General features: G+C 50.1%; 1 pseudogene; it reads left to right on the top strand.

The window, feature by feature from the left end:
• Positions 1-10720: 10720 nt before the first annotated feature.
• Positions 10721-11527, top strand: LOC141372102 (tryptophan 5-hydroxylase 1 pseudogene; annotated as a pseudogene).
• The last annotated feature ends 4 nt before the right edge of the window (positions 11528-11531 follow it).

The following is an 11531-nucleotide window of genomic DNA, read 5'->3' on the forward strand; positions in this document are numbered from 1 at the left end:
TCCAGGGTCATGTCCTGAGCCGAAGGCAATCGCTTAACCAACTGAGCCACCCAGGCACCCGACCTGCCCAGTTCGTTCTCTGGACTCTGGAGGCGGCACCTCCTCCATCCCCTGCTCCTTCGGGGATGCTTTGAGTACCGAGCATGAAGCTCCAGGGCAAGGAGGCTGTGGGCCCATTCACAAGGACTCAGAGAGGGGCCTGCAGACCTGAGGCTGTGTCAGGGGGCCCTGCTTTCACGTCCTGGGATGGTGAGGGGATTTAGAGGGGCATGTCCTCCAGCCGGGGACCTTCAGTGTTTGTCTGGGGCTGGCCCTGTCCCTGCCTCCTTTTGTGGTTCCTGGTTCTACACATTCCAAATGACTTCATTCTGTAACTTGTCTCTGCCTCCCATTGGTGGTGGCTACTGCCCTCTTCCCATTCCTGAGCCAGGCCCATTGGGCGGCCAGGTTGAGGACACCGAGTGGAGGCTGTGGGTCAGCTCCCCTTGGAGGGCCCCTTTCCACTGGTCCCGATTTTAGCCCAGGGCTGGAGCCCCATGACCCTGGCCCAGCAGAGCCATCACACGCAGCCACCGCTCAGGGTTCTCCCAGCCAGGCCCCCAGCCTCCCTCTTTCTGGCATCTTCCCTGTCCCCCAGGGACACTGAGGCCAACAGTTCTCTGGGCCCCGCTGGCAGAGTTGGACAGCACCTTGTGCAGCGTGCTCTGGGAAAAAGGGTGGGCCTGGGTGGGGAAGAGCTTTCTGGGGAGAGGGAGGGGCCTGGTGGTTCCTGAACCCCAGGCCTTCAGTGCCTCCCTGGAGCCTGCCCCAGGCCCCTCTCTCAGACTGTGTGTCAACCCACATCCCACCCGCAGCCGGCCCCCAACGCCAGCCCCATGAACTGCTCCGTCTCCACACTGGCGCCCCAGTGTCCCCACGTGGCTCATCTCTGCAGCGCTGCCCTGGAACGTGCCACAGCCAGCCAGGCTGCACCCCATCACCACCACCACTGCCATCGCCACAGGGACAGGAAGCAGAAGTCCTTGGAGAAGGGGTCTAGCCTGTCCACACACACAGATGGTGGTGCGTGCGGGGGTCCATCCTATGGCCAGGGCCTGAGGCATTCCTTTCTGTGCCTGCACCATCCAAACAGCCTGAGTAGGGGGCTGTGAGTCCCAGGTGTGGGGACCAGGCAGGATAACTCACGCACCTCATCTCTCCCCCTGGGCCCCCCTCCTGGCCCTGGGGACCGGATCTGGGCTGGAGGTCTGACTCCCTACCTGGCTTGCTGTGCTGAATTCCCCTCTTCCTGGCCAGTACCCAGCAGTGCTGCAGGGCCAGGCCCACCCCCGGGAGAGGGGCCCACAGGCTGCCAGACAGAGCGCAGACAGGAGCAGGGCCGGTCCCAAGAGCGGAGGCAACCCTCTTCCACTTTCTCGGAGAAGCAGCGTTTCTACTCCTGTGACCGCTTTGGGGGCCGGGAGCCCTCGCAGCCCAAACCCTCCCTCAGCAGCCACCCCACGTCACCAAAGCTGGGCAGGAGCCAGGACCCCTGAGACCAGTAAGACAGGACCCCCCTCACTGCCCCTCCTTACGAGCCCCCCCCACCATGCTCCGAATCCTCCTTCATGTCCTGATTCCCAGGCTCGAGTCTGTGCTCCCCCCCTCCTTCCTCCATTCCTCCCGCACCAGCCCGATCCTCCCCTCCCAACTGCCCTGGACTGGCCTCTGGTCTCCCTTCTCCCTGAGCTGTGCGTGTCCCTTTGTTACCCACTGTTCCCCAACCACCTCCCCAGGCCTACCGGCACCAGCGGCTTTCTCCCCTCCACCACACCCCCTACCAGACCCCTCCCAGGGTGCCTGCCTCTCTCCATGCCTCACCCCCCACCTCCATGGTTCTCACCTGCATTGGCCTCTGGTCTGGGAATTAATTTTTTTTCTCTGTTCTATTTTCTTGTAGGGTGGTGGTTCAGGGAATGGGAGCCCCTTGTTGTCAACATCCAGTGCTAGCACCCCTGGCCGTGGTGGGCGGAGGCAGCTCCCCCAGACTTCGATGACCCCCCGTCCCAGTGTCAGCTGCAAGACGGCCAACTCTTCGCCTGTCCACTTTGCTGGGGCACAGACCAGCCTCCCCACCTTTTCCCCAGGCCGGCTTCACCATGGCCTTCTGAACACAATGCTCTGCTCCAGAGAGACCCCCTCAGCCAGCCCCTGGCCGCCGGGTCTAGGATCAGCTCTGACCCTTACTTGGGACAGCGTCTGGACTGTGAGGACACTGCCCGGACCCAGCCCAAGGACATGCTTACCTTCGAGGAGGCTGTGGCCACCAACTCAGGCCGCTCCTCCTGGACTTCCTGTGTCCTCTCTGACTTCCCAGTCGCACCACCTCTGCTGTGTGCCCAATGGCTACCACTGCACCATGGGGCTCAGCTCCAGCGGCGAGGTTCGGCATAGCTACCACCATCCCGACCAAGACCACTGGTGCTAGCCGAAACTCCGCCACACCTGCTCAGCGGGCGCGTTCCAGCCGATGAGTTTTATCATCCATGCTGGGGTCCCAGGGATGCGCAGAGGCACCAAGGCAAGGGTAGCAGCCCCTGGGAGGAGGGGCCCTGCCTTTGGGGCCAACTGGGGGGAGGCCCCGTGGCTCCCCCCCACCCCCGCCCCCACCTCCTCTTTCACGCTGGACCAATTCCTAAAGCCCTTTCAGGGAGGGACGTGGCTCTCTCTGTCCCCTTGTATGCTGCCTGCCTGGGTCTCGTACCACAGACCCTACACAGGAAGTCGCTGCATGTGCTGAGTGGGACCCTGTCAGTCTGAATCCTGTGTGATGGCTCCCAGCGTCTAGGGCGTGTGCCCAGGCCACTTTTAGGAGGTCTGGATGTGGTAGCGACCATCCTCTATCCAGGTATGTGGTACGGAGCCTGGCATGTTTACACGCCTGGCCAGATAAGACAGAGTTGATGGTCAACAGCAGTAGCCTCGGGAGCATGGCCTGTGGCTCCGTGCATTCTTGTCGGCGCCCACAAACACAAACACATCCGGTGTGGCTCTTTGTACCTGAAACAGCAGGTGGACACCAGAAACACACTCACACACTCTCTGTCCTCTCCCAGATGCTGTCAACCTTGACAGGGACCACATCTGGAAAACATTCTTGCTGTTGGTTTACGTTTTTAATCGAAACACCCTTCCCTCTTTTGTCAATTCCATATACTTGATCTAGAAAGAAGAGAAAAACAGAAAAATGGGGAAGGAAATAGTAACAGAACTTAAAAAAAATTCCAACGTGTAGGAAGCTCTCAGCTCATTGGTGTGTGTGTTTGTGTGTGTGTGTGTGTGTGTGTGTGTGTGTGTGTGTGTGTGTGGCTTGTGAGAGGAGATGCTCTTGTGTCCAGCCTGGGTGGCCCCCCAGCTCCCCTGGCTTCTGCTGCTCTCAACCAAGTGCCTGAATTCCGAGCCCTCTCGTGCCAGGCTCCTGGGGGCGGTGACGTGAAGCCTGTGTGAAGCGTGGGGGAATCCTTGGAACTGTTTCCAGTTCCAAATATCAACCAAGTAGAAAGCTGGTGTCCATGGAGAACACTCATATAACATCCAGTGGGATGGTTGTAGTTGGAAACGAAGCGACCATTTCCCTGTTTTCCTCCCACGAGTGGAAGGGTTTCCTGGGAAGTCACAGAGCAGTGTAGAGCATGTCCTTCTATGGGGTGTTTTCAGTCTGTTCTACATCTGAATCTCAGGGACGGGATGCCTGCCAAAAAGGGCGTGGTATCTGTTGTGGTGAAAGTTTCTTTTCAGATAAGGGCAGAGAGAGGGAGAGGTCGTGGGAAGAGGGAGAGGTGGGGGAGTTGAGATGGACCCGGCGGGCAGGAGGGAGGGCCTGTGTCTGTGCAGGTGCGGGCACTGGGGAAGCCCCGACTGAAATGAGGCCAAAACTCGGAGGAAGCGATGGGGCAAGGAGAAGCTTGGTGACTGAGGCTCAGGTAGGAGTCATCTGAAGCCCAGCACTGTGGCACAAGACACGGGAAAGCAGGAAGCGAAAGGGAAATCCAACCTCATGGCCACTGTCAAAAGGGAAACACTGTAGGTAGGAGGCTGTGCATAAAATGCCGGGAGACCCTTTGTTTCATGAACAAAATGAATATTAAGATGATTAGATTTTGGTGCATCCTCCGTGTTTGGAAATGTCAGATGATTTCCTCGCTGGATCATTTGAGTGTTCCCATTGGCTGTTGCCCCATGACTCACCTTAAAGAAACTTGGCCTGTGACGTCTGTGTGCTTTTCTCTATGTGGAAGTGTGTCCCAGTGAGTGGATGTCGTTAACCCATAGGGCTATGCAACAAAAGACACACATTCAATGGAAATAAATCACGTAAGACCACCACCTGTTCTAGGGTTTCAGCATGATTGTGACCAAACCATTTTATAGAATCTCCTTACTGGAAGGCACAGCACTCTGAAACTTTAAGATTACAGAGTATTTTACTGCAATAGGAAATAATAACTGGAATGGTATCTCAGACTCTGCATGTGATAGCTCTGTTCCTGTTGCAAAGCAGAAGGATGTGTATTTTGATACTGATGTTTCATCTCTGGCCCATGTTATTGTGAATGTATCCATTCTGTGCAGAACCACAGCTGCTTCCCAGGCCATGTTGGGTGGAGAATCGCTGTTCTAGCCCCACACAGCCTCACCTGTCTGTCTGGATTCTTCTAGACACTGGAATTGGTGAAAACTACAGGGAGTGGGGGAAGAGATACTGTGTCATGTTTTCCTGACTTTGGGTTTTGTTTCTGGATCGTCTCTTCTCAGCTATCATATGTTTCCACTGAGATCTCATAGTGAGTTGCCAAATTTGAAATGCATTAACCAGTTGTCTGGATCTGGACCGTCAAGCAGTGGCTGTAGTTTGAATAAGTTATGTGTGCATGTAAAATATATACATATATACATATATACGAGTATGTGCATGAAATGTATATCTTCGTACTTTTTGATACAATGTACTCATTTGTTAATTTTTTATTATATTTGATATAAATCAAAGGTTTGTTGCAAAACTTTATATTTAAGAACATTGTTAAAAAAAAAACAAAACAAAAAGAAGTCTCAACCATGCAACACAACTGGGACCTGCTTTAAAACAATCCTGTGATTGACGAGTTTGCTGCCTGAGTAATATTGATCACCCAGACTTTGGATTCTGCTACTGTTTCTACAGTGACATTTGGTATGAATCAAATTCCTTGGATTGAAATAAAACTTATGAAAAAATCAAAACAAACTCCACCATGCTGCTGGGTGATATATGCAAGAGGTGTGGGAGTCAGCAAACTGTGCTTCCTCAGGAGGCAGGGCCACCTCCATGGGAATGTGGGCAGGAGTGCAGAGCTGAGCAGCCCTGGAGAAAATAACCCCCTAAAACTGATTTGGGCCTGTTCATGATGCAAGTGTGGATCAGCCTGAGAATCTGGGTGTGTTGGGGTGAGGGTCATGGGCTGGGGTCAGGGCCAGGGTCTGGATCGGGGTTAGGTTTAAGCATAATAGGCTTTCTTCCCCCTCCTCCATCTCCCTGGGCCTAGAGAGTAGACAGGATTCACCCAGGGTCACACATGAGTCAAAGGTGAGCTGGAGCATTGGTTTTCTGCCCTTGAATCCTGGGCTCAGACAGAAGAAAAGTGAAATGTCCACCTGATCCCTGACGGTTTGAGATCCAACTCCTCCCCAGGCAAGGTTTATAGGGGGTCTCAGAGGTTATACAGGGTTCTTCCGCCCTCCCACCTGGGAAGGGTGCTCCTGGCCCCACTCTGCCTGGGCTGCCGCAACTTCCAGCACGGCCCCACCCCACGAGGGCACTCTGTAGACACGAATGGATTCATATAGGACTGACTGCTGTGGCCTGCCCGCCCCCATGTACAGCCTTCTTGCGGGCTGTTGGGACCCCCCCCCCAGTGCTGGCTAGATCCTTCATCCCATCTGAGTGATCGGCAGGAAACAGGCAGTAGACAGGACAGCCCTTGTCCTCTGACCATCCAGGGAGGCATCTGTGGCCCTCCAGCTCAGGCCAGAAAGGGTCCTGACAACCCCCACAGCCATTACTGAGCTGATTGTGTGCTCCTGGCAGTGTAACAGGCCCATGGGCAGTATAGACAGCCCCACAGGATGTTTCCATTCCCAACATCTGTGTGGTTGAGACAAGTGCTTCCTCCTTCACAGTCTCTTAACCCTTCAAATGTTGGATGTGGCCCTGACCACAACAGCCATACAGCCATACAGCAGACTGACCCTGCAGTCCTTTGACCTCCCAATTGTGATGTAAACTTTGACATACGTATTTGTTAAGAATTAAGGTTATGGGAGTAACTGTGTCTCCCAGCAGGCTGTTTCTCAGTGAGGCTGCCTGGTTTCAGAGAGTCACATGCATGATTCAGGGACTGTGGGCCCCAGAAAGTCTGCCATGTGTGGATTTGTGGTGTGGAATAATCCTTGAGCCTCCCACTATTTCAATGAGCGATACTTTCCTTATCATACTCACATTTGTTCTCTGTTCTCCATAAAGGAGTGAGAAGAGACTAGAGAATGGCCAGTTTGTTCTTTGGGGAGGAGCGATTAATGTGGGGGGCAGGTGTGAGTCCAGGGCTCCTTACTCCCAGGGAGAAGAATGAGGTCTGTGTGCCTTCCAGTCTCTGAGATGCGAGGACCCAGTATCCAAGGCAGGAGCCTTGAGTTTCCTGCCACAGCAAAGTTGCTTTTTCAGCAAGTGGGAGAGCGCCTTGCCGTCATGGGAAAACAGCAAGAGCACTGGATGGGCGGCTGTAGCCCGTGACCCTAACTAAGTGACCCCTTCCTTCCTTGGGCTTCAGATTCCAAAGCCGTGCAGTCAGTCACCAGTGATGCGGAATCTGCTGCTTTCTCAGCCTGGCATCTCTTCTCACGTCCAAGTCCAGCACCTCAGCTTGCCTTTGGGAACCCCATGTCACCTGCCTACCATCCAGAGAGTTCCAGAGTGCAGACCCCACTTTCCACCCACTTCAGAAATGGGTGTATGATCCAAGTCTACCCAGCCCTTTGCTCTATTTTCTGGGTGCTCTGATGGCTTCAAGGATGAGAGTGTGACCCAAGCTGGGCCAGAGACACTTAAAGCCATTACTTCACGGAACTCAAGGGAAAGAGAAACCCTTCCCAGTAGAATGGATGGTGAGTGGGTGTCACCCTGGAGTTGTGGGAGGCCCCAGATAGAGTGAGAGAGACTGTGCCTATGAATGGGGCCACACCAGAGCACTTAACAGCATGGAGGGTTGGAGAGGGTCTAGGTCATATTGTGAGAGTGTGAGCCTTTGGGACTACCAGGTCCAAACCCACTCTTGTCTCTTACAAGTATTAAGGTATTTCTACCATTAAAAAATAGTAACTTCTTTTACTTTAGTAAGTATGACCAGTCTCTTGCCATCCAAAAAAGAACTAGGTGACACATCAGAATCCACAATCCCTGAGGTTCCCCGTGCACAGTGTCCTCGCTGAGTAGGGTATGGCTGGGGGAGAGGAAGACAGTGAGTGGGGTCGGATCTAAGGGCAGCTCCAGAACAGTTCTGTCCCTGTTCCTTTTCTGTCCTAGGAGAGGAAAACCCCAGAATAGTGAGAGGAGAACCAGCAGTAAGATGAGGCCCTGGATGGCTAATTGGACTACCTGTTTTTTCCTTATTTTAGCGTCCATTTTATTATTGTGCATTTTTATTAGGAAATCACCCATTTCCTCTAGGCTTCCAGTCTGATGCAATAGGTTTCCCTTATTTGACCTTTAATGTCTGTTTTTTTTTTAATCTTATTTATTTATTTGACAGAGCAAGCAAGAGAGAGGGAGAGCACAAGCAGGGTGAGCAGGAAGGAGAGGGAGAAGCAGGCTCCCGCAGAGCAGGGAGCCCAACGTGGGGCTCGATCCCAGGACCCCGGGATCATGACCTGAGCCAAAGGCAGATGCTTAACTGACTGAGCCACCCAGGCGCCCCTGATTTCTCCTCTTTTTCTAGTTTTCTACAAAATTGTCACAATTAATGAACAAATATTGATATGTTATTTTTAGCGGGAGTCCATATTTTATTCAGGTTCCCTCTATTCTACCTTTTCTCGCTCCAGGATCCCATGCAGGGCACCACGTGAAATGTGCTCACCATGTGTCTTTAGGCTCTCCTTCGCTGTGACAGTTTCTCAGACTTGCTTTGTTTCAGTGACCTTGGCAGTGTTGAGGAGGACCGGTCAGGCATTTTGTAGAAAGTCCCCCATTGGGATTTACTTGTTTTCCTCCTGATTAGACTGGGGTTATGGGTTTTGAGGAAGCAGATCAGGGAGGTAAAGTGCTTTGTCATTACTTTACAACAAGGGAACACTTGTCGCTGTCCATGTTAATGTTGGTCACTTGGCTGAGGCAGCATTGGTCAGGCTTCCCCACCAGGAAGTCACTCTTTCCCATGTGCAGGAAGACAACTGCCCTGAGCCCCCACTTTAGGAGAGGAGAGTTAGCTCCATTTACTTGATGAATGGTTGAGTATCTACATCTATTATTTGGAATTCTTAGAGGAGAGGTCTATTCAATCCTGCTTACAAAAAGCTATGTAATTTGTTAATAAAAAGGCAACAAAGTAATTTAAAAGATCCCAATCCCATTGGCTTCATTGAACAATTCATGAAACAGGCAGCATCCCTTTTAGCAAAAAGAAACGGGCTCATTTGAGCTGCAGGGAGGGAAAGGATTTTAAAGGCAGAGAGGGCATTGAAAAAAAGAAATTACTAGAAAAGGATGCACTATTTTAGGCAATGTCCCCCTCCTAAGGGGAACAGAAGGGGCCATTCAGTTCATTTTCCAGGTTGACCGGTTAAAGTTTATGTGGAGGTGAGGGTGTGTGGAACTGCAGTTAGGTCAGGTAGTAAGTCTTGGGTTGCTGGCTTGGGTCTCTTGACATAAGTGACTCCATTTTGGCCCTGTGGTTTCTTTTTAAAAAATCGTTTATTTGGGGGCACCTGAGTGGCTCAGTCAGTTAAGTGTCTACCTTCAGCTCAGGTCATGATCTCAGAGTCCTGGGATCGAGCCCCATGTTGGGCTCCCTGCTCAATTGCAGATCTGCTTCTCCCTCTCCCTCTGCATCTCCCTTCTGCTTATGCACTCTCTCTCCCTCTCAAATCAATAAATAAAATCTTAAAAAGAATCATTTATTTTTACCAGCGCAGACACCAGAGTAGGTTATGTTCCAGCACCTCAGTGTTTGGTCGCTGGCTCATTCCTCCTTTGGTGATGGAGAGCACTTTCCATTGGCTCCTGCTTTCCATTGACATCATTCCATCTCTGTGGTTCTTTTCTTGGTACTTCCTTACTTTCTGATACGTCAAGATTATCCTGGCTTCTATAATTACTGTCCAAGATCTAGCGTCAGCAAGTTCTTTAAGGAGCTCTGGTTAGTAGAGAATGGTATTAAAGTCTTACACGTGGGAGCTAAATGTCCATGCGTTGTGGACAATGCAAGGCAATATATGTCTGTATTCCCACCTATGTCGACATACCTAATGATAAAGATTTCTATGTGGAACCGTCTGTGTCCATATTAAGCTAAGGATGATTTTATACTGATGTCTGCAACATGATCCGCCACCACATGGAGATTGTGATCTTCTCCCTTTGCTGACCTGTAACTTCCTACTCTAACAGTGACAAACCTGGCACTCACCACTGGCCTTTTATTTAATTCATTGCTCCATTCCAGATTACAGATGTGGTGTTTTCAGAACTGTTAGCTACCACTCTGTTGGCAGAGAACTTTATCAAATAGAGTCCACTGTATACGTACAGTACATTTTTTCTTTAATCTACAGATTCCATTCATTTCCAAAGTTACTTAGGTCAGCACCTTTTGTCATACAACCTACAGTGAGGGTTTTTCTCCCCCATATGTTTCTAATACAGTTAGATTATGTGTCACGTTCTGTATTCCATTGAAGGGGAGGAAGAAATTATCCTTGGTCCAAGGTTCTTACTGCGGGATGAAGAAAGAAATTGACATGAAACAGATAAATAGGAGAAAAAAACCTAAAGTGCAATGATGTGCACACGGAGACCCAGTAATGAACCTGAGGTCTAAAGAAATGACCAAGGAAGCCAGGTTTTATACTTTTTGGACAAAGAGAAACTACACCTGTGATGAAATCACAGGACAAAGAAAACTTAACCTTGGGAGCTTCGATTAGTAAGGAATTCAAAAACAAAATTTGGGCTTTGTTCATAAATTAGTAAAAAGTAACAAGGGTTGTTTATACAGCCTTATGGACTCCAAATCTCCCATCTCTGGTGATGTTGAAATCTCTTTACCTCCTGGTACAGGGATATCTTCACATGGGAGATTGATTTCCTTTCCAGGGGGACAGAGGAGGGTCTAAGTGTCCTCATTGCATAGGCTGTCTCTTAAGTAACTTTTATTTAAAATGATCTGTATGTCAAAGTGGCAGATTTGGGGCAGCCTGCCCTTGGCCCGCACACCATCGGGTGACACTCCCACATCCTAAAGAACTTACTTTCAGTAGATTATTATTTACTCTTTGGGATGTAGAAATATTTGTATTTTTTAAAGATTTTATTTTTAAGTTTTCTCCACACACAACATAGGGCCTGAATTCACAACCCCAAGATCAAGAGTTGCACTCTCCAGTCCCAGCTTACCGCCCACAGCTGCGCAGAGAACTACACCAACTGACTATGATTGAAGACAATAAGGAAAATAAAGACCATTCCTCACAAAGAGGAAGAGCAACTCTCATTTTTTCCTTGAAGAATGAAGTTGGTGGACTTATAAAAGCACTGAAAATCTTCCAGGAGAAGCATGTGAACCTGTTACATATTGAGTCCCGAAAATCAAAGAGAAGAAACTCAGAATTTGAGATTTTTGTTGACTGTGATATCAACAGAGAACAATTGAATGACATTTTTCATCTGTTGAAGTCCCATACTAACGTTCTCTCTGTGAATCCACCAGACAATTTTACTGTGAAGGAAGATGGTATGGAAACTGTTCCTTGGTTTCAAAAGAAGATTCCTGACCTGGACCCTTGTGCCAACAGAGTTCTGATGTATGGTTCTGAACTGGATGCAGATCATCCTGGCTTCAAAGACAATGTCTACCATAAAAGATGGAAGTATTTTGCAGACTTGGCTATGAACTATAAACATGGAGATCCCATTCCCAAGGTTGAATTCACTGAAGAGGAGATTAATACCTGGGGAACTGTGTTCCAAGAGCTCAACAAACTTTACCCAACCCATGCCTGCAGAGAGTATCTCAAAAATGTACCTTTGCTTTCTAAATATTGTGGATACCGGGAAGATAATATCCCACAATGGTAAGATGTCTCAAACTTTTTAAAAGAGCGCATGGGTTTTTCCATCCGTCCCGTGGCTGGTTACTTATCACCAAGAGATTTCTTATCAGGTTTAGCCTTCCGGGTTTTTCACTGCACACACTAAGTGAGACACAGTTCAGACCCATTCTATACCCCAGAGCCAGATACTT

This window comes from Callorhinus ursinus, unplaced genomic scaffold (genome assembly GCF_003265705.2).
Source record: "Callorhinus ursinus isolate GAN/ISIS: 27379988/994484 unplaced genomic scaffold, GSC_fseal_2.0 scaffold1028, whole genome shotgun sequence".
Taxonomy (NCBI): Eukaryota; Metazoa; Chordata; class Mammalia; order Carnivora; family Otariidae; genus Callorhinus; species Callorhinus ursinus.